A 20282-nucleotide genomic window follows, 5' to 3' on the forward strand; every position below is an offset into this window, starting at 1 on the left:
TAATCATTACTTGCCAAGAGAGTTTTGAAACAAATACGTTTTCAGTACCTTTCTAAAATAAAAATACAAAACAGAGATAAGTATTAATGGGTAAAATGCAGATTCCCAGCTAGCGGCCAGATAAGAACGTAATCACCCATGATGTGTCTTAATTTAATTTTGATGCTTTTGGTACTGGTGCAAGTATAATATCAGTAAGCTGAACAGATTATACCCCTTCTGTTAATGCTTTATTAATAATATCCCTGAGCAGTTAGTCAAAAAGGGGCTCATAATCGAAACAGAAATACATCTAAAAACCGGCCCAAATCAGCACTTTAAAGACAGGTCGTCCAAGTGCTGATAATCAAAACGGGTTTTTAGAAGTATTCAGAGACTTTTTAGACCTCTGAATCCCACTGTGCGCCCAGATATGAAAGGGGCGTGTTTGAAGGAGTGGTTAAGGCAGGATGTAGGCCAACCTAGACTTAGTTGTACTGCAGGGATAACTGAAAGTTTTAAGAGGCTGCCTGGACAGAACTTATATGTTGTGACTTAGGCAATCTAAAAACAGGTCTAAGTGCCCAGAAGTTATCTAAAGTGACCAGATAACCACTGCAGACACAAAGTACAGACCCATAAGAACATAAGAAGTTGCCTCCACTGGGTCAGACCAGAGGTCCATCGTGCCCAACGGTCCGCTCCCACGGCGGCCCATCAAGTCCACGACCTGTGAAGTGGTTTCTGACTATTTCTGTAACCTACCTCCACTTCTATCTGTACCCCTCAATCCCCTTTTCTTTCAGGAACCTATCCAGACCCTCCTTGAACCCCTGTAGCGTGCTCTGGCCTATCACAGCCTCCGGGAGCGCGTTCCATGTGTCCACCACCCTCCGAGTGAAAAAGAACTTTCTAGCATTTGTTCTAAACCTGTCCTTTTTCAATTTCTCCAAGTGCCCCTTGTACTTGTGGCTCCCCACAGCCTGAAGAATCTGTCCCTGTCCACCTTCTCTATGCCCTTCATGATTTTGAAGGTTTCTATCATGTCTCCTCTAAGTCTCCGTTTTTCCAGGGAGAATAGCCCCAGCATTTCCAATCTGTCAGCATATGAGAAGTTTTCCATACCCTTTATCAGTTTTGTTGCTCTTCTCTGGACTCCCTCGAGTACCGCCATGTCCTTTTTGAGGTACGGCAACCAGTACTGAACACAGTACTCCAGATGTGGGCGCACCATTGCCCGATACAGCGGCAAAATGACTTCCTTCGTCCTGGTCGTGATACCCTTTTTGATGATACCCAACATTCTGTTCACTTTCCTTGAGGCTGTCGCACACTTCTCTAGACCCCCCACACCGCCAAAAAAATCAGAATAAAAACATACATACCTACCTCTAGAATATCAGCACCTGGCATAGGAAAGCCTAGTAGAGCTGCACAGAGGCTTAAGTAGTGGGGGGGAGGGGGAAAGAGGGGGGCTAGTGAACCATTTTGCGGGTCTACATTTATTGTGGCCCTAAGGAGACATCTAGGGTCGCCTAAGCTCATCTAATGCCACTTCTGGGTGAAACCACGCCTATGTTTTGCTTTGGGCAAGCTTAGGTGGCCTACAAGCCTCCCTAGGCCTGCGAAGATGCCTAAAATACAGGCAGCCTGCCTCTGGGTTTTTTTTTTTAACATGTGTCCCGATTGTCTGTTTAGACAGCAGTAGGATACCTACCGCCGCCTATAATTGGGACACTGTGTATAGAATTTACCCCTTAGTGCAGAGGTATCCAACCTGCGGCAGCATGTGGCCCCGTGAAGTATTTTGTGCAGCCCCAGTCGGTGTTTTCTTCTGCTGCCGCTGGGTGTTTACCATCTTGCCGGCTCCCTCCTCTGTCTTGCTGCAGCATTTGTGCAGCCTCAGAAACATTTTTTTTGGGCCAATGCAGCCCAGGGAAGCCAAAAGGTTGGACACCCCTGCCTTAGTGTGTACTGACACAGGCATGCCCATTTCCACCACCCATGGCATATCCCCTACCAAAAAGTTATTTAACACTCCCCTTTTACAAAGCCATAGTACATTTTTTAGTGCTGACCATGGCAGTAAAAGCTCCAATGCTTATAGAATTCCTAATGACATGGTTGGCGCTAAAAACCATGCTATAGTTTTGTAAAAGGGCAGGGGGGGTGGTAAATGAGCACATGGAAAATGCAAAATTATTGTAAAACTTTTTAACAGCTTTTCTGGTGTTTTTGCATGTGATAACTATGCATTAGAGCTTAATACCCTTTAGTAAAAGGGGCATATGATACATTACTCATGATTTATTTTATTTTGGTAAATTATCTCTCTCCTATAGAATGCCCCTGCTGCTACTTGGGAACGCTCATCTTATGCATACATAATACAAAAATGCATTGGCACCCTCAGGTCCCTCATGAGGCATGATAACATCACTTTTCTGCTGCTATAGCACATATGAATATTATTTATTTATCTTAACATTCAATATGCAACCAAATAATTATACCTGCACAGAAATTCAGAATAGAGTCACACTAGAATAAAGAAAATTTAACTCCATAAATAAAAGAATTGTTCTCCATCTCAACATATCCTTAATATGATAGGATGATCATTTACATGAGTGGTTCTTAAACCTGTCCTGGAGGACCCCCAGACAGTGACAGGCATTCAAATCTGCCTAATGCATATTTATTAGGGATATGTTGGAAACCCAACTGGTTGGGGGTTCCCCAGGACAGGTATAAGAACCATTGATTTATATCATTAGCAGGAAACATGCTCTTTGCATCAACTTAAGAAAAAGAAAACAAAAAACAAAAACAGGTGCCTGAAGTCCAGCAGTTCTCCCAATCCTTTGTTTCCTGTGTGTCTAAATCTGACATGATGGATTTTGTTAAGAGAGTTCTGATCCATCTTCTCCCAGCAGACAGACAACTGAGATGATTTTAAAAATACATCTATTTGATTGATATTTAATGACACATTTTAAAGAAAAAAAAAGAAGCCCCCAAGTTCTATGACTCCTAGTTGTAACAAAAGGAATCAAACTCTTTTCTTCTAAGTAAACTTAGAACCATCTGGAAGCATTTTTATCTTATGTAAAGTACTAATGTCTAAAAAAACAAGCCATCCAACCATGATATTAATACAAAGCAAACTGTATATCTAATCTAATATAATCTTCCATTTGTGAGTTGCACATACCTAAACAAGCTCAAGGCAACAGATCAAAGAGGAAGGGGAAAGTAGAAAGTAGAAGGGGAAGGGGGCTTGGAAGAGCAAGAGGAGGGACCTAGAAAGGGGGGGGGGGGGGGGTGTTGCTATAAATAAATGAAGACAGTTAATTGTGCATTAACAATTTGCCTTGTGGTAATTCACTAAGGGGTCCTTTTACTAAGCTGTGGTAATAAGTGGCTTAGGGCACACTTGTGTGGGTCTTTCTTATGTGCTATGGCCATTTTTACTGCAACCAATAAATGGCCAATTTTCCATTTTCCAATTAATAGCCATGCGCTAATGTTGCCGTTAGCTCATGACAATTAACAAAAAATAGTGCATGAGCCCTTATCACCACCCATTTTGTAGGTAGTAATTCTCATGTACTAATCCTTTGTTAATCAGAGCATGGTAATATGGTTGTGGTGATTGATGCTATCATGCCCATTCTCTACCTTCATACACGCCCCCCCTCTGAGAAAAATTCAGAAATACTTTTTTGTGTGTGGTTTACACATGCACATTGGGATTTTGCCCCATTATAAACTCTTTATGAAAACTCTGAGGCCCACTCATCCAGCTCTTCTCAATGGCGTGGTCTACTTCTCACAGAACCCTGAATCTGATGCTACTAAATCTCCCATCCACAAAAGATCTTCACTACAAATGAGTTTTCCACACCATGCTTCCTTTCTAGGAGTAAAACTTAGAATGGCTTTACAGAAATGACCAGAACAGAACCTTGCCACATCATCTTCTGAAGAAACCTGAAAACCCATCTGTTCGACACTTAATCTCCTGCATCCGCTCCTCTCCTCTTCTCCTCCCACCTCCACTCCTCCCTCTTATCTATCCCCTCCTACCTATCCTCCTCCCCTCTCTCCCTTATCTCCTCCCTCTCTCTCAATCCTCTCCCCTGTCTCCTCTCTTTAAAGTCACCTTGAGCCTGTATAGGTATGAGCGACGCACAAATAGAAGATAAGATTTTAACCTGTGGTAAATTCAGCATAATCTGTTGTGAGGCAGGAAGTTCAACATAGTCTGTTGTGAGTAAATTCAGCATAGTCTGTTATGAGGCAGGAATGGACAGGATATGGGTGAAGAATGGGAAATAACTGCACATTGTAGTTACACATAAATGCTTTTATGCTGTGAATACATGTTAGTATGTGATAAAGATATTTTCCACACAGAAGCCCTCAGATTCTATATATGGTGCTCAAAATTGCACACAAAAATTTGGGCATGGGCCCAGTTTCCACACATAATTAAATTAATGAACCAATTAGCACCATTAATTGGTCACTAATCTAATTGACCATTAATTAATTAATTGCTAATGGGCAACAATTAGGGTTTAGGCACGCATCTTGCAAGGTATATTCCATAAAGATGTAAGCATAAATTCTAGGGAGTGTTTCTGAAAAGTGGGCATAGCCATGGAATGGTCATTTGGTGGGTCATGGGTGTTTCAAGAATTTGCACACACAGTTACAGTACATGCCTAATTTATGAGGGTGGTTTGAAAAATTTAAATTTGTTAAAAAAGCAAGTTAGTCTCCATCAAGGACTATACACTTAGGGGAACATTCTACAAACAGTGCCTAAACCCTACTGGTGCCTAAATTAATTAATCCCCTGTTGGAGCTGTTACTATTGCAGCCAGAACTAAAATCCAGTTTTGTAAAAAGGGGGGGAGTATAAAGAACACATTTAAAATGACAAAAATCATTAAAGATAAAGTGCCTACTGGTGCATAAAAAACTGGCACCAGAATCGCACCTCTATAGGTGCTTTAGGCCTCCTAATGCCACTGTAGGCGTGGCCTAATGTTGGAAGTGGGGTTAGGTGGCCTAAAGCAGTCTACATAGGTGTAATTCACGACAAAGATAAGCACTGGAAATGTAGGCCTGGAAAACCCTGACCTACATTTCCAGCGCCTATCTTTCCCAGAGGTGTAATTCTGTATACAGCGTCATCACATGAACGACACATGATCGGCGGCCACCAATATCTGTACCACATAGAGAATCCAGGCCTTAGACCAGTGAGTTTCCGACTTTTTTGTAAGTTATTCTTTCTATGATACAAAAAACCTGGAAACTCGCTGGGCTAAATGTATAGCCCTCAATGGAGACTACATTGTTTAACTTGCATTTATACCAAACTTTTCAGACTACCCTTGTAGGTACAGAGATTTACGCAAGGTTTTAGTTCTTATAAATCCTTGCACCTAAAGGGTTAGGCAGAGATCCCAGTGCTATCCCATAAACACTACCCAACTCAGAGTGCCATTTATAGAATAGCGGTTAGTGATAATTTTTCCCAGCCCCATATATAGAATTTTGTCCTAGCCATATAGGGACATGCTGAGATTCCCCTAGCACAGACATGGGCAACTCCAGTCCTCTTCGGGGGTAGGAATTCAATTGGGTTTTCAGGATTTCCCCAATGAATATGCATTCAATGCAGTGTATGCAAATAGATCTCATGCATATTCATTGGGGAAATCCTGAAAACCCAATTGGATTCCGGCCCTCGAGGACCAGTGTTGCTCATGACTGCCCTAGCAGTTAGCACAAAGAAGGGGTCTCAAAGTCCCTCCTTGAGGGCCGCAATCCAGTCGGGTTTTCAGGATTTTCCCAATGAATATGCATGAGATCTATGTGCATGCACTGCTTTCAATGCATATTCATTGGGGAAATCCTGAAAACCCGACTGGATTGCGGCCTTCAAGGAGGGACTTTGAGATCCCTGGCACAAAGGCTTTGCAAGCACTGAAAAGTAATTCTTATATTTGCTGCACGGAAAATGCTAAACTTTAAAACACTTTACTTAACAGGCTCCTAAGTTTACATTTCAACTATTTATGCTATATCTGGGCTCTATGTTTTTACAACCAGTACAAGATAAAAATTGACAGAGATGATTTTGAGTCATAATAGTGGTTGTGAAAAAAAGAAGAAAGACTTTTAAAAACAAGAACAACCAATATATTTATTGGTTTCTCCAAATACATTTTACTGCTATTTAGCGCCTTGGGCCGAACAGCCCCTGTGATGGATAGACAACCACATTGTCAGTAGGAGTATTTTTCAAGGTTTTGAACAGACAATAACAGTGTAAACACACATACCTCTAAGAATAAAAAAATAATTTCCATCCTATTACTACTACCGTGAAGGAAGTAACTTGCTCTCTGTGGACTGGGGAGTGATTTAGAAGAACTTTAAATGTTCTCATCAACATTTTCTCATTTCAGCACGAGTAGTGCAGAGGAGCCCTTAAGGGAGAATCTTTATTATAATGCTGATCTATCTTCATGCTATTTCTGAAGTTTATAGTTTGAGATTTCATTTTCACTAGCTTAAGGGGCTGCTTAAGAAATATTTAAACTGCAGCTTACAGTGCAGACCACTGACTGAGAAACCTGGATAGATAATATCATATGCCCTGACAGACTACTACTACGTCTGAAATGCCATTTTCCCTACAAGCAAGCACATTTCATTTCTTTTCTTTTCCCAGAGTTGCCCTAGAACCAGGGTAGGCAATTCCGGTCCTCGAGAGCCGGAACCATGTCAGGTTTTCAGGATATCCACAATAAATATGCATGAGAAAGATTTGCATCTCAAGGAGGCAGTGCATGCAAATCCATCTCATACAGATTCATTGTGGATATCCTGAAAACCTGACCTGGCTCCGGCTCTCGAGGACCGGAATTGCCTACCCCTGCCCTAGGAAAAAGGTTGACATGATAGATTAGATCAGGGGTTTCAAAGTCCCTCCTTGAGGGCCGCAATCCAGTCGAGTTTTCAGGATTTCCCCAATGAATATGCATGAGATAAGAACATAAGAACATAAGCAATGCCTCCACTGGGTCAGACCCGAGGTCCATCGTGCCCAGCAATCCGCTCACGCGGCGGCCCAACAGGTCCAGAACCTGTGCAGTAGCCCTCTATCTATACCCCTCTATCCCTTTTTCCAGCAGGAAATTGTCCAATCCTTTCTTGAACTCCAGTACCGTACTCTGTCCTATTACGTCCTCTGGAAGCGCATTCCAGGTGTACACCGAACGCTGGGTAAAGAAAAACTTCCTAGCATTCGTTTTGAATCTGTCTCCTTCCAACTTTTCCGAATGTCCTCTTGTTCTTTTAAGTTTTGAAAGTTTGAAAAATCTGTCCCTCTACTCTCTATATGCCCTTCATGATCTTGTAGGTCTCTATCATGTCTCCTCTGAGTCTCCGCTTTTCCAGGGAGAAGAGCCCCAAGATCTATGTACATGCACTGCTTCAATGCATATTCCTTGGGGAAATCCTGAAAACCCGACTGGATTGCGGCCCTCAAGAAGGGACTTTGAGATCCCTGGATTAGATGAACTTCTACTCCATCATGTTTAATTGTTTTCTTCAAACCTCTTGTCATGTTTTTTCAACAGCAACCCTATCCCCTTCCTCATGTGCTATCCTATAACATTGTAGTTTAACCCCATCTTCCTACTTATCACGTCTTGCCCCTCCCCCTTTATTTTAGATTATAAATCACCTAGCTGTCTCTGTGCAATGGGTGGGATAATAAATTCCCAAGAACTTGAAACATATATGCCAAGATCTCTTGTATTTCATTTGGAGGGTCTTTGGCTATTGTTCCCTCGGTACAAACTTGTACCCCTAGATATAAATGATCTGATAAAGAAAAACACTGGAAGCGTATGTTTCATAGTATGCAACTACATGTGGTATATAGTTAGTGGCTTTAACTGCTTTAACATGGCCCATAGATCAGGCTCTGTTGGAAATAGGACCTTCGTCACATAGCAGAAGGCTCACAACAGCTCTAAGGTTCATGAGAATACGGGTTTCCAAGCATAATCTGAAAGGAAAGAATTGAATGATTGTACAGTTCTAAGTTGTGGTTTACATGGTTCTCTGGTTCAATTTAAAAATAAATAGCAGTTGGACACAAGGTCCCAGACATCTCCTTTTCCAGTTGCAGCTGTTGAAAGAACAGTGTGAAGAGATAAGTAGAGAATGGCATGGGGAAGTGTACCTATAGTTAACCATGGGGCAGGGACTGGGACAGAGCACATGGGGTGGGAACGGAGACAAAGCCTGAGGGGGTAGGAAGGGGACAGGGACAAAGCCCACAGGGACAAGTTTTGTCCCCATGCCATTTTCTAAAAACTTGAGACTAGTATCAATATGTAAAAAGTTAAGATATCTTAGACAATTGGCAACTGAATTCAGTGATTATAAAAAAACTAAACAAACTGCAGAAGCTGCTTTTGGATTTAAATGAACTACTGTTAAAATATATCATTTGTGTCTTGTCCGCCTTTCATGTGGCAACAAGAGTGTTGTTTGCTGATCAGACTCGTACCATCTGCAACATCTTTCCATCATATGTCCAGCTGCTCAAGCATCTTACTGTTACTGTAACAGATTCATCAATCGTTGCTGGCATCAAAGAACATTTCCAATATTTAATAGACAATTATTTTCCTGTTCATCCACTACACAGTTACCTTTCCAGATCATGCAGAAACAAGGCAACTTGGGAAGATTGTACCAAAACCAGATTGAAGTGGAAGGCTCCAATTGTGATTTATAAACAACAATTGTAAGGATATTGTCCCGTTTTATACTTTAATAAAAATATTTAAATATAAAATCATAAGTGTTCAAGGCTTGTGCAAATGAGGACAAAGTCTGTGGGGGTGGGGACAGGGATGGGGATAGAGCTCACGGGGACAGGGCAGGGATGGAGACTAAGCCTGCGGGGATGGGGAGGGGATAGGGACAGATCTCTGCTTATCCCCGTGTCATTCTCGAGGTAAGGACGATAATCATGCCTACAGCTTGGTATGGTTGCAGCATGTCTGTTCTGCAAGCTATGTTGTACAGTAAAAAGGAACAGAAGAGAAGAGATGCAGTGGAGAAGATCCTGAAGACCAAAGGTGAAGGAGATGAGAAGATATAGCTTGGAGACGCCAGGGTGAGACCCAGGAAAACACTATCCATCAACACTGAGGCAACTATACTCACCCAATTACTTGACTAGAGTTCTGAAGTCTGCACACTGCTTGTGTTAAGTATCGTCAGTAAAAGGGGGAAGAACATGCCCAGCACCTATGCACAAGAGCTGAGCAGTAGGCACAGCTCTTGTACGGTGTCAGGTCAAAAGCGCGCCGGGACAAAGGCGCGCCCAGACAATTGAGCGCAGCGAGGAGGTGCGCGCCGCTCAAAATTACTGTTTTTAGGGCTCCGACGGGCCCCACTTTACTTAATATACATCGCGCCGCGTTGTGGGGGCGTTGTGGGGGTGTGTGGGGGGTTGTAACCCCCCACATTTTACTGAAAACTTAACTTTTTCCCTGTTTTTAGGGAAAAAATTAAGTTTACAGTAAAATGTGGAGGGTTACAACCCCCCAAACCCCCCATAATGCCGGTGCGATGTCTATTAAGTAAAGTGGGAGGGGGTTCCCCAACAAAACCCCCCGTCGGAGCCCCTAAAAACTGTAATTTTCTTTGGCGCGTGCCTCCGTCTTGCGCTCAGTTGTCGGCACGCGCCTTTGTCTTTCGCGCCGTTGTCTATGAACCCTCTTGTACGCAGGCCTAGTGAGTGCAGAGCCATGATCACCAGAGCTCCGACCAAGAGGCTAACAGTAGGAAGGTCAAAAACAAAAACCTGTAGCTGAAGCCTCTTTGCTATGGTGAGTGTGGAAGTCTTTTTTTTTTTTTTTTTAGTTTCATGGCGATTTTAGGCACAGCTGTAAGGCATGGGGAGACACATACACACAAAACACATACATGGCCACTCTTACAGACTTTAAAATTCAAGCAAAATGTTCCTACTTTGACACTACCAACAGCACCAACCTGCTGGAAAAGATTGTATGCTAAACGATAGATGTTCCTTGATGTGCATTACATACTTATTATAACACTAATGAGCTTCTTGTAATGCATTTGCATAGGGTTCTCGGTGACTGCTACCATGGTCAGGAAAAGCACCATAAACTGCCCCCAGTAAAAATGGCAGGAGGAATATCCACTTCCTCCTGCCATGCAGAACCCCTCCCCCACAAAAGAAAATTGGCAGGGGGGATGCCCACTTCCTCCTGCCATGGCAACTCCCCTCCCCATGGCAGCAAAACAATAAGAGGAATGCCCACTTCTTCATACCATGCCGAACCCACACACCCAGTGAAAGAAAATTGACTGGAGGGATGCTCACTCCCTCCTGCCATGCCAACAACCCCCTGCCACCAAAGGCCCACCCCTGAGTCAGGTCCCCCCAAACATCCCTTACCCTTACCCTTTCCCCATAAAAGACAGGAGGGATGCCCACTCCCTCCTGCCACCAGAGGTTCCTCAAACCCCCACCCTCCAAACCCCACCGTACCTTTCTAGAGGAATGAGAGGGAAGCTCAGTCTGTCCCGCTTTTATGTCTGCCAATTCAAAATGGCGAGCCTTTCCCACCCTGGATCATCATTGGGAAGGATCTTAGGCATTTGAGCCAATCAGGGCCTTAGGCTCCTCCCTCTGTATCCCAGGATACTAATTACAATTAGGGTCTTAGGCCCATCCACATGCATCACATATTGCAGCAGGGAGGGAAAGGCCCGCCATTTTGAATTGGTGGGCCTACGAATGTGACAGACTGAGCTTCCCTCCCATTCCAACTTCTCTAAAAAGGTATGGGGGGGGGGGTTGGAGGGTGGGAGTGGGGGTTTGGTGAACCTCCGGTGGCAAGAGGCAGTGGGCATCCCTCCTGCCTTTTTTTGGGGTGGGGGAGGGTAGGAGATTTTGGGTGGCACGTGGTGTGGGAGTAGGCCTTCGAGGGCAGGAGAAAGTAGGCATTCCTCCTGCCATTTTTGCTGGCGTGGGGATGCTTTATTTTCCTAAATGGGCATATATTGTGCATGTATAATATGCACAGCATCGGTGCCCATTTTAAAAAAAAGGTTAGACAGGTAAGCAACTGGTCTTGACCAGTCACTTTTTTTTTTATCGCTTAAAGCGATTACTTCTTTAGTACATCAGGAAGCAATGTTACATGGACCAGCTGAACATGATGAACATGATAAGCCAGGTTTCAAGTTTCAAATTTATTAAAAATTTGATATACCACCTTATCAATTTATTTCAAGGTGGTTATACATTTTAAAATAGGGTAAAAACAATTAATACAAATTAACATAACTTTAACAAAAAAACATACTCGACAAAACTATAACATACTAGACTAGACAAACGGGTACAAGTGGGAAGAAAGGATAGAACTACAATGGTTAAAGAAAAGTAAGATATAAAGGTAAAACATAAGGGAGGGGTTAAAAAAAACAAATAAATCCACTACAAGTGGACTTGTAAAAAATAAAGATAAGCATAGCAGGAGGTTGCCAACATTTGGTGTGCCTTGGTTACTGCAATGACAGGCCCATGCTCTAGCACTGCAAGTTCCATCACTTCCAACAGGAACATGTCAGAGGGAGCAGGACACAAGGCCTTGCAGTGCAGTGGTGGTCAGTGGCATAGCGAGGGTGACCAGCACCCAGGACGGTGGCACCCCTCTCCCACTCTCCCACTCTCTTCCTCTCCCCCCCCCCCCCAGGCCATGTACACATGGCCACTCCCCTTCCCTGTACCTTTTTAATTTCGGCACGAGCAGCAAAGAACATGCTGCTGTGTCAGCTTCGGAGCTTTCTCTGACATCACTTCCTCCTGGCTAAAGCCAACACGAGCAAGTTCGTCGCTGCTCGCGCTGAAGTTAAAAAGGTACCGGGAAGGGGTGCAGAAGTGCATGCAGCAGGGGGAGGAGTGGAAGGGGGAGCAGAGAGGAGGAGAGGTGCTGGCGTCCCGAGGAAGACTGCACCTGGGGTGGACTGCCCCCCTCGTGCCCCCCCCTTACTAGTGGTGGTAGCAGAACTGGGGAGAGGGGAGAAGGTGGTAGATCTTGGGAGAGGGAGCTGCCATTAGCAGCGGCAGTGGTGTCAGCAGACCTTGGAGAAAAGGTGGCAACGGCAGCAGCCAGGTGGCAGACCTGGGAGAGAAGTGGGAAGGTGGCTGTGTTGGGGGAGGAAGGAACATGGGCACACAGCTGCAGAGGGTTGCCAGCTGCCTTAGTGCTGTCTCTGAGAACAGTTTACTCCGGTACATATGTATACATTAATAGGAAAATATAAAGCCAGGGAATCAAAATTCCCTCTGTAAAGATGGAGTTATGTAAACTTTAATACGTACTCATGCCCTATAAGAGTCTTTCCATGTTTGGTTCATGAATTTGAATATGAAAAACCTATTTCTTTTGTACATATAAAATGTAGATTCTTAATTCAGGACCTTGTGACAACTGTTACAGAGGTTAAATAAGACAAATATTTTGCTTGTATCTAGAAAGAAAATCATTAACGCCTAGGAGTTGATTTCCATTAAAATTTATCATCAGCGGTGATGAATAATTTGTATTTACGTTTTCAACATGATGAAGACAGGTTCAACTATATAGCCAGGTTTTAACAGCAGCCTTAAAACAATATTTCTCTCAGTGCACTAAATGAACTAAGCAGCTATTCAAAATAGTAAAAGGTCTGCTACATTCATCACAACAGAACCCATTTTCCTAGTCACAAATAACAAACAATGATGAAAAATTAGAGAGCTCCATAAGGACCTAAAGGGAGTTCTACTGAGAATCCCACCAGTGAGGAGAATGCTCCATTCCACCCCACCCCACCCTCACCCTTGAACAGTCATCTGGGCTTCATTCAACCAGGTAACAGAGGAGATTCTGAAAACCAAACAAACAAAACCTGAAAAGGCCTACAACCAAAATCTTAGGCAATGCAGCTAGCAAGCAAAGGCATTGAAGGAGGCACTAAAAGAAGAACATTATCACCCCAGGCTACTTTGAAGACATGTTACTATATTTTACTGTTAATCCCAATTAATAGTAACTAGGTCTTACTCAGTTGATATTTGTTAGACTCAGGGGGTACTTAGCTTGACGCAGTTGAGAAACACTGACGTAGGCAATCTGCCGGTGTCAGTATCTCAGGAGGGCCTCTGCGCATGCACGGATGTTGACGTGATGCCACGCATGCACGCAATGTAATCACGGTGACGTTCGTGCACTTCCGGGCTCCTTGAACCGCGGTCACTACATTTAGGGCTCCTTTTACAAAGGTGCGTTAGGGCCTTAACGTGCAGAATAGCGCGTGCTAAAATGCCATGTGCGCGGGCAGGCGGTAGTTTTTCGGCTAGCGCGCACGCGCGCTAAAAATGCTGGCACCCCTTTGTAAAAGGAGCCCTTAGTGTGCCCCGGCTTGAGAAAGTTTGAGAGACACTGCATGAGGGGATACAGTGGTCTTCATTGATGAAAGTAAGGATTTAAGCTCTGTTACTGAGGGAATATTGAATGTAGAAAGTGGACTTGATAATGTGATGTTAGAAGTTGTCACAGGTTGCAAAGACTGTGTTGTCAACAGTGTCCTAAATGAATAGTGAATTTGTTCAATTTTAGTCTTGAATGTTTTTGCAATAGTTTCAGCTGTAGGTTGCAAGATAAAATTAGCAGTAGGAGTGGGTTGTGTGGTTAACGTTTTCAAAATAGTGTAGAGAGCAGCGGAGTTTCTAGCTTTTGCAGTTCAATCAGCATAATATTGTTTCTTTGATGCCTGAATTGCAATTTTATATTCCTTTTCCTTGAAAAGATTAAGGGCTCCTTTTCCTAAGGTGCGCTAGGGCCTTAACGTGCAGAATAGTGCGCTCTAAATTGCCGCGTGCGCTAGCCCCTACCGCCTCCTTTTGAATAGGTGGTAGATTTTCAGCTAGCGCGCGCTAAAACGCTTAGTGCACCTTCGTAAAAGGAGCCCTAAGACTCACTGGAGTTTTGTTCTTACACAACTACGTTCCAAAGATCTAAATTGTTGTCTTAATAGGCGATGACTATGATTATACCAGGGCTCAGATGTTCTAGTAGAAGATGTTGAAACTACTTTTTGAGGGGCTATGTTTTCTAACAAGGTCTGGAGATTAGTTTCACAATGTGTGGTATATTCTGATATTGTTAGATTAATAAAAGTATCTAAAGTAGGATTAAGATGAGATTCAATATTAGAAGTGGCGAACTTTTAAGATCTCTGATGTAAGAGTTGCATGGATGATTAATACAAAACTTTTTTGGTAGTGGTAAGTAAAAAGGAATTAAAGAATGATCAGTCCATGGAAAAGTTAAGTTGTAAATAGATGATATGGTATGATGTATGTGAGAAGGAGTTATAGTCATGTCAATAGTGTGACCACATTTATGCGTTGGAGATGAAAAATGAGAATGAAGTAATAACTCTGTAAGGTTATTAAGGAGATCTTGAGTGCTGTTACCACATCCTCTGGCAATGAGTTCCAGAGCTTAACTATTCGTTGAGTGAAAAAACAAACAATTTTTCTCCTATTTGTTTTAGAAGTACTTCATTGAATGTCCCCTAGTCTTTTTAATTTTTGAAAGAGTAAATAATTGATTCACTTTTACCTGTTCTACACCACTTATGATTTTGCGCACCTCAGTCATATCTGCCTTCAGCAATCTCTTTTCAGAGCTGAAGAGCCCTAATCTCTTTAGCCTTTCTACGTATAAGAGGAGTTCCATCTCCTTTATCATTTTGGTTGATCTTCTTTGAACGTTTTCTAATTCCGCTATATCTTTTTTTTTTTTTTTTTTTTAGATACGGCAAAAAAATTGCACTTTAGTACATTGATCCTGTGATCATTTTATTTCATCAGCTATCTAATATGTTTAAAACAGAATCTGAACTCGTGTGCGTTTGAAGGTGCAGCAGAAGCACAGAACTATCATTTCTAATATTTTAAGATGATTTTAATAAAAGCCCAGAACTGTTGCTAGCTTTCCTTTCTGGCTAATGGTTTATTCACAAACCAGCTGAAGAGCTTTGAAGCACAGAACAGTTGGCTCTGGGGTCTTCTAGGGTGAGTTCTCTTTATGAATTCTTAAGGAAGTTACATCAGAAGACTGCACAGCCAGCTGTTCTGAACACGAGGAGGAAACTGATGCCAGATCTTAGAAGAGTAAAAATGCTGGCTACTGGATTCTGGTTCTCCTCTATTCTTATTTTCTCATCTGATTCCATACTCTCCTAGAAGGGAGCCGCATTCCTCCAATCAATCCTTACTGACCATCCTATCAATTAGGCAGCTTCTTCTAGACATTTACAGAGATTCTAGTTTCTCTGTAATGGCCCCAAAGCTCTGGAACTATCTGCGCACAGAAAAATCTCTTAAATCATTTAAATCACATTTGAAAGCCTATTATTTCAAACTGGCGTTTGACCCTAGTTCTTAACACTTAGAAAACATAGAAAAATGACGGCAGATAAGGGCCATAGACCATCAAGTCTGCCCACTCCACAGACCCACCCCCTAAGCCTGCTCTAGAGACATCCCAAATGACCCATACTTAACTCCACCCTCTCAGGGATCCCACATGGGCATCCCATCTACGCTTAAAATCTGGCACGCTGCTGGCCTCAATCACCTGTATCGGAAGCTTGTTCCAATGATCAACCACTCTTTCGGTGAAGAAATACTTTCTGGTGTCGCCATGAAATTTCCCTCCCCTGAGTTTAAGCAGATACCCTCTTGTGGCTGAGGGTCCTTGGAGAAGGAAAATATCTTCTTCCACCTCGATACGTCTGGTGATATATTTGAACGTCTCAATCATGTCTCCCCTCTCCCTATGTTCCTCGAGAGAGTAGAGCCGCAATTTGTTCAGCCTCTCTTCATATGAGAGATCCTTGAGCCCCGAGACCATCTTGGTGGCCATCCGCTGAACCGACTCTGCTCTTAGCACATCTTTACGGTAATGTGGCCTCCAGAATTGCACGCAGTATTCCAGATGCGGTCTCACCATGGTTCTGTACAATGGCATGATGACTTCAGGCTTCCGGCTGACGAAACTTCTGCGGATGCAACCTAACATTTGTCTTGCCTTAGATGAAGCCTTCTCCACTTGTTTGGAAGCTTTCATATCCGCACTAATAGTCACTCCCAAATCCCGTTCTGTTGCAGTTTAACTCTTCCTTTGCTTTCTTCTTCTCACATTTTTCCCCCTTATCCTCCTGTTTTTATCTTATTTGTTCTTACCTCTTGATATTGTAAACCTTTCCTGCCCTTCTCATATGGTGTCTAGTACAGCATACATTTCCCTGTTGTGTTGTTTTTTTAAATTTATTTCCCTTTGATTTTTATCTATTGTTAACCGCTTTGATTTGACTTTTTTTCTTAATATAGGCGGTGTATCAAATAAAATAACTAACTGTACTTCCAAAAATCATGCTCCACTCTCATTGCAATTTAAATCGCTTTTCTTTATACTGCTTTACCTATTCATTGCAAAATATCTTCACATTTTTCTTATGAAAATATATTACATATTAGAACATAATATATAAACTACATAATGAGTTTTCAATTAAATGTATTCACAGCATATGATGTATGGGTACCGCAAGAGTGTAAAAGCAATTTATGAAATTATCTATTATTTTATATTTCTGACTAATCTAATATGCTCATATTCTGTGGTTTATATTTATTTTAATATAACTCCTATTTCAAAATAACATTTTAGAAAGCTACTTTGTAAATTAGTACTTAATGAATATGGAACTAATAATTTTTTTAACAAAAAGCAATCATGTCATTGGAATGCATTTGCCTGAAAAAGTACAACTAAAACGTTATTGCCAGGGAAATTACTTCTAGAATTCTTTAAAATGTCTCATATATGAATTAACATGTCTAATCATAGATAACATACTGGATATAACATAAGAGTACACAAGCAAATCTGCGCACAATTACACTTCGACAAATGCGCCCTGACAATTGCACGCATGGACAAGTGTGCGCACGACAATTGTGGCCCATCAATTGTGCCCTGTGACTGAATCTGCCATAAGTGGATATCTGGAAGGCCCTGATTTGCTCAGACTCCTCAGGCCCTGTCAGGGACAGGGCCTGAGGAGTCTGAGCAAATCAGGGCCTTCCAGATATCCACTTATATAAAGGGTTCCCATAATTATGATGTAAACCTCACCCTAACACTAGAAACCAAGTGAATCTTTTAAGTGTAGTGGGGGGGGGGTGTCGACCCCCCTCAAAAAAGAGGGTTACTTTGTAACCCTCAAAAAGACAAAATAGTATCCACCGTCAGGGCACATTTGACGGGTCACCTCCCATTCAGTGTGCGCATTTGTTTTGCGCTCAATTGTCAGGACGCTATTGTCATGTGCGCATTTGATGGGTCACCAAAATAAGTCTTTCATTCATAATGGTTATTAGCAATAATTTCAAATTGTGAAATCGTCATTTTCTAAGACCAAACAGAATTGTAATGAAAAATCCATTTCGGTTGCTATAGTCGATTGTTAACAACAAGTCCACATTAAGGACTAAATACTACACTGTATATTTTAGGTGCCATTAAAAATACCTGCTCAGCTTAATGCACTTAAAGTTAGGTGTGATGGATAAACATAGCAAATGATGGCAGATAAAGACCTGAACGGTCCATCCAGTCTGCCCATTAGTTAAACTATACCCATTAAAAAATACTTGATTAAATTAACTTGTCTCTTCTTTGATATTTCTGGGTCAGAATAATAATTATGCCCCCATACCTAACTTTCCCCCCCCTTTTACAACACTGTAGCGTGGTTTTTAGCACCGGCTGTGGCGGTAACAGCTCCGATGCTCATAGAATTCCAATGAGTGTCAAGAACTATTACCACTGCGACCAGCACTAAAAACTGTGCTGCGGTTTTGTATAAGGGGGGGATTTATGTGCGGCCATTTGCACCAACTGAAATGTGATGCAAATCCTCATGCCTAAATTTGGCGTGGGTCCTGCTTATTCGTTAATTACATATTAAATCCAAAGAATGCTCGCCGATCCTCCCATGACCCTCCCATTTCCATGCCACCTTTTTGACTCACATGTAAAATTTATGCATGAATCCCATTCCTAAATTTACATGCATGCATTTTAATTAAAACCAATTATCACCGATAATTGCTCATTAATATCCAAATAACTGGCACTAATTGGCTCATTATTCAATTAGATTGCACGCACAAATTGGGCACATGCTTAAATTTGTGTAAGCAATTTTTAGTACTTTTATAGAATTTGGGGATAAAGGGGTAAATCTAAAACTGGGCACCTCCAAGCCCAATCCAGAGTCAAAGAAACAAGAGTCTTTGGGAAGACTCAATAAGTACAGTCCCACCACACAGCACACCCAACACCACACCTCCATCCACAACAATTTCCTGTACCCCACCATTCCCCACATCAATGTACAAAGCAAACAATCTACTGCTGCCGCTTCCCATAAACTAAGCCCCCCCATCCCCAAAAACATTCCCCAAACATCTCTACCATGAAGGATATTATCGAGGCACGGGATAACGCTAAACAAGGTAACTCTAAAACTGGGCACCTCCATTTAGGTGTCCCAATGCCATATGTTGAGATTCTGTTGTCCCACATTCCACTGTAGAATACTAATGTAGCCTAATATTGGCATATCTTACATTTAGGCACTTGCAGTTATACCAGACATAGACTATCTGGAGTATATTCTATATGTTATGTGCATAAGTGGGAGCTCCACCTATATCCTTTTAAGGAATGTTATTCTACTGTTAACCCTAGTGAATAGTAGCAGGTCTTGTTGCATAAAATGGGACCTGTGCTAAAATTGTATGAGTTAAGAGTAAAATAACATATCTTAATGGTAGCCCATGTTGATAACTATGAAGGACCGCTGAAAAGTTCTCAGCCCAACCAAGAAGAGAATGATGTGGAGCCATGAACCATACAAGTTATTCCACACTTTTCTTGACACTTTTTATTTCATTTCATGTCACTGAAAGAAAAGTGTGGCTGAGAACTTTTCAGCAGCCCCTCATTGGTCCCCAAATAACTATAGAAATGGGTAAAGGGACTACATTTGGAAAGCTATGCACCCTAATGCCTGTAGTATGGGAAACAAGGTTCTAGATCTAGAGGCTGTGATAGAAAAGTTTGACTTGGATTTAGTGACAGTCACGGAGATGAAGTTCATGGAGACCTATGAGTAGGATATAGTTATAGAAAGTTATAATCTATTCAGAAAGGACAGGGTAGGAAAAAAGGGAGAAAGAGTACAAATAATATGTTAAAAATAATACTGAAGAAGCAGAATTGCAGGATTTATGAGGACTGAAGGAGGCCATATTGATTAATCTGGAAAGAGGAAATGTAAGATCTGTTTACACTTATCAAAAACGTATCTCATAATCCAGATTTATAGGATCCCAACATGGCCATGTTTTGTACTCTGCTTCAGGGAACTCAAACCAGAGCTCAAAAGCTTCTAGAACCAGGTCCCTGAGTTGGATCGGAATAACTTTTTTAAAGCAGGATTGATTTGAAATAAGATTGAGACAAACATTCTCCACCTTCTTTCTGTTGGTTTTTGATTCTTGTATTTGTGAGTGGATTGTTATATATAATCAGCCTTCAGAATAATTACAGTATCATTTGGTTCAATGCACGGTTATCAGCACTAGAAAAATTTCTATATTGATTTTGATAGAACCACTTCTCCTTCACTTGTGTTAATGCTTCCATAACAAGATCTCAAAAGGTCTGTATAATGGGGTCCATAGGGCCTGGGGGGGGGGTGTCCATTGTGATGGAACTTCACATACATCTTGAATATTCAGAAATTTTATTAAATTGGAAGCAACAAAGCGATATCTATATGTTAAAGACAGTGGAGCCTGGGGGTTTAAACAGCGAGCTTAAGAATGCATCCCTGTTCTAAGTTCTGGCTGGTGATTCGGCAGTTCTTTAGAGTCAACTGAGAGTGAGCCCTTTAAATTTCATTGAAGAATGCCGTCGCCGTCTTAATTTGCTAAACTTGTGCGAGCTGGAAGGCATGAAACGGCTCTGGTATGTTTGCCCACGAGATTTACTATTAACTAGTAAACCAAAAGAGAAAGACAGATA

This window comes from Geotrypetes seraphini, chromosome 7 (genome assembly GCF_902459505.1).
Source record: "Geotrypetes seraphini chromosome 7, aGeoSer1.1, whole genome shotgun sequence".
Lineage (NCBI taxonomy): Eukaryota > Metazoa > Chordata > Amphibia > Gymnophiona > Dermophiidae > Geotrypetes > Geotrypetes seraphini.